The sequence below is a fragment of the Mchenga conophoros genome, linkage group LG19 (assembly GCF_057382185.1).
Source record: "Mchenga conophoros isolate Kocher_MC1m ecotype Shallow Benthic linkage group LG19, M_conophoros_male_GT1.1, whole genome shotgun sequence".
In the NCBI taxonomy this organism is placed as follows: Eukaryota; Metazoa; Chordata; class Actinopteri; order Cichliformes; family Cichlidae; genus Mchenga; species Mchenga conophoros.
Window position 1 is genome coordinate 3,727,776 of NC_140544.1, and position 3,927 is coordinate 3,731,702.

Below are 3,927 nucleotides of genomic sequence, written 5' to 3' on the forward strand. Positions count from 1 at the left end.
GCTTTGGTATCAAAGTCCTACTCAGAACTAAAGCAAAGAAAACAAAGCCATTGATTTTGACTTGGGGTGTTGCCTAAAACAGAACGTAGTTAGGAGGCACTTGTCTGGGCATGAAAGCTAAGACAAACTAACTGAAAGCCTCTACACATGCTCACAGCAAATCATAGCTCAGGGTTTGTGCTGTTTGGACTGTTGAGGTGTTGAGCTGTTGTTGAGTCTTTGGTTTGATACCATCCAGAGGGTTTCCCATAATCCATCACCACTACACACACACACACACACACACACACACTTGCCATCCGTCCATCATTGTTGCTTGTCTCAGGAGACATATCTGAGGTAATGGAGAACCATGAGGAATTAGCAACATTTGCTTTTTTGCTTTTAAACAAATTAGTTGTGGCTGGTAACAGAGATACACGCACGCATGCACGCATGCACGCATGCACGCATGCACACGCACACATTTGTTTTCACTTCTACAGGATTTGCTTTATAATTAAATAATGATGTTGTTTTACTTGGGTTGGTATTTTTTTTTTAATCGTACACTGAAAAAAAGGGACTGGCCATCTCTTGGATTTATGTAAGCATCTTGCATGTATTTAACACAATTGCCTCATGTTTTAAAGATAAATGTAACTATATAGTGTAAAAACTACATGATATGCAGAAAGGGTGTATTAAATTGTTCATATCATGTTCAGGTGAAGTAAGTCAATAAGATAGCAACGTTAAATCTCGTGAAACCACGCGTGATTTCATCTCGCGGGCTTTGGATCGTGGTTTAAAAAATGCATCCATCTCAGTCAAGTCAAGCCAACTCTACATTTTTTGGTATGTCTTGATTTTTTGAATTAATGTTTACCATATTTCAGCCAAATGTAGTTAAACGTCTAAAGTGCCGCCATGTAACATGCTAAAAAACAGCCGTTAGCTTATTTGCTGTTTTATCTGTTGTCAAAGAATTGGCGCTTTTTCATTTGAATTTGTTTTTGGCACAAGAGCCATAATATCACATTAAACCTAATTGTGAGGCACTCATAACATAATTTGGTTTTCTGTGTGAATAGATTTGTCAACTGACTCTTCAGTTACATTGTGTATTTACTGCACCGTGGTGTTAGTGAGATTTTGGACATTGAACAGCTTTAGCTAATATCATCAGCGGTATTATGCTAGCTTACATCCCTACCCCTCCTGCCCTCACCTGCTGTCCTTTTGTTTTTGTTTTTGTTTTTGTTGATGCACATTGAGAGACCACATCTATTCTGCATTTCACCAGGAGTCAGCTGATGGATTGTGGGTTCAAGGTGTTATGGTAAGAAAGTATATTCTATTTTCGCTTAAGGTTTCTGTAACTTAATTATAATAGGTTTTTTATAATTATTAGGTGCATGCATACTCAAATAGACCACCCTATTAATACAACTGAGAAATCCAAAATCTGCCATAGGTTTAACTTATACCTGTATGTATTGTCAGAAAGGTGATTACTGGACTCACATTAATGCACACTTGAACTAAAATGAGGTTGTAACTTGTGGGTTCTTGGGTTGCAAATCAGAAATAAACATCTTTGGATTTTTTTAATCCCATAAGATCTGGAAACACAGTTTTTATTCAACAAAACATTACTGATTATTAACCAAGCACAGTGCCTGCTGTTATTTCAAAATAATTTTATGTCATTTCAGATGAAATGCAGCATTCCAGTGCATCCCAACCATGCCTTTACAGTCAAGGTTTCTGACGGAGCTGAGTTTCTCTCTGACAGTCTGCTGAAAGTGTTTGCAAAGTGATCGGGGGAACAGGGCACAAAGCTAAAGGATGTAGCTGCCATGATGACAGTAAGAACTTTAAAATTCTTTAACTACAAAGTGTATATGTATTGCATTAGGTCAGTAAAAGATTTTTATGCTGCATCCATTGAAACAGTCAACTATTACCTGTGAGTACTGATTCCACCGAAAGGATGCCATAATTTTCGTCATGCATTTACTGGCCCACTGAGAAAAATTGATCTTTTTAAAAAAATAAATGTTCTGGAAACTATATATCCATAAAGTTGATGTCAAACAGGAACTTTTGATATTGCTTTGTAGATGCTGGTGTTGCATGTTGACTGGTTTAAGTTTTTGTCTGGGATCATTTTCTTCTGTGCTACTGAAAAGTTCACAAATCTCTGTTTTCTTTGTTATAATACTTTAGGATGACATTAATGCTCGAAGGGAGTCCCTCATCAAAGTGCTCCGCATCTGTGTGAAAGACAATTGCAACATCTTGGTGCAGGAGTTCATGGTGAGTGTTTTATGAGTAGATTGTGGCTTTGCAACATTTAAAAATGCATTCAGTTATCCACTTGATCCTCATTGGACTGGTTAGGACCAGTAGTCCTCTTTAATAATTTGAAGTTCACATGAGGCCTGGTAGTGAACTCGGCCACCGGCCCTTGAGGCCCCACCCCTGTATTAGGGGTCACATCAGTGTGAAAAAACGTTAAATTTGTCATTCTAGTGAACAAAGGAAAATCCCACCAATATTTACATTAGCTTTTGTTTGAAAAAAAAAAAAGACCAACAGCTAACCAAATTGTGGGGCTGAAAGTCTAAATTCTAACATCTTCTGAGTGACAAAACCTGGATTTCTGATGGGCCGGTGTCTTTCTAACAAAAACTAATGTAAAATTGTGTTTTTCACCCTCTCTTAGAAACTCTGTTAGACCATGAATGGCAGCATGGCAGGCCACTCTTTGGCTATAGCTATTTACTATGTTGCTTGCATTGGTTTAAATTACTCTAACATTAGAACTGGTAGATTCAAAAGAGATGAGTTTAAAAAGGAATCTTAAAAAAATGTTTTGTGTTTAACCAGGACTTGACTGAGGCCACTGCACAGATTGAGAAAACCACAATGAACATCTGTCTCCAGAGGATGCACCAGGCAATGACTTTTCTGATGTTGGCATCATCATCGAGGGTATAGTAGTTCTTCAAGATCTGGATAACGTGACCTTTGCAGTAGCCATGCTGTTTGGACCTTTTTTATTCCTTCAATATGAGTTACCCATCACAACTCTGCTACACTTTTGAGGTGATTCAAAGGGTGGTAATGGAGTTGGAAGCAACTCAGCTCTCAAGAAAAGTTCACAACTAAGACAAAACTGCTCCTGCAACGAAAGCTCACTGTTATGCATGTGAGGTGACCAGCTCTAGGTGAGAAGACATTTAAATCTCACACTTGTTCTGCTGCATTTTTGAAGCTCAATTCCAGGAACAGATCGCAGGGTTCATTTTTATATACACTGCAACTGCCATGAGGACGAGCCGTTTTTTTGTTGTTGTTGTTTGTTTTTCCTTTTGCTCTGTACAAGTTCTCTGTTTGGCAGCATTTTTAAATTTCTCTTTGTATTTTTTCTTTCTTTTACTAGTGAAGAGATGTAGCATGAACAGTTATGCAGTCTAAATATCCCATATGGGTCGTGTGAAATGGTATTTTCAGTTTCATTCAGTTGAAGTAAGGAACTTTGAATATTTCTAAGTGTGCTGTTTTGAACCAAGATGTCACAGTATGATCAGTGCTGTAATTTTTGACAGTCACTGTATCAATGTTATTTTTGCATCTCTTGAATAAAGGTTTTGACCTGCAAGTGCTAATTTCTTTAGTTATTGGGGTAAAATGGGTAGTGTTAATAGGAAGGTGTTTGCCAATTCAGTAACCTAATTTAATGTTAATGGAAACTAACATTACCTCAAATTGTTTAGTTATAATTGTTGTTTAACTGAATCTTGACGTCAGAGGCCTTAAATAGAATGTTTTGATTTGTTCTTTCCCAACATTTTTCAAAAGAAAGAGTCTAATTTCTTTGCTGTGATTGATTCCAGAGAACACGGAAGAACTGACATTATTTAACTGTTGATTTATGTA

At 37.3% G+C, this 3,927-nt stretch overlaps 1 long non-coding RNA gene across 1 annotated transcript; it reads left to right on the forward strand.

The window, feature by feature from the left end:
- The first annotated feature begins 1,041 nt into the window (after positions 1-1,041).
- On the forward strand, positions 1,042-3,649 carry LOC146551492 (uncharacterized). The gene is made up of 4 exons (XR_014890033.1): positions 1,042-1,321; positions 1,698-1,850; positions 2,212-2,301; positions 2,875-3,649. It is a non-coding gene; the product is annotated as an uncharacterized LOC146551492 (long non-coding RNA).
- The last annotated feature ends 278 nt before the right edge of the window (positions 3,650-3,927 follow it).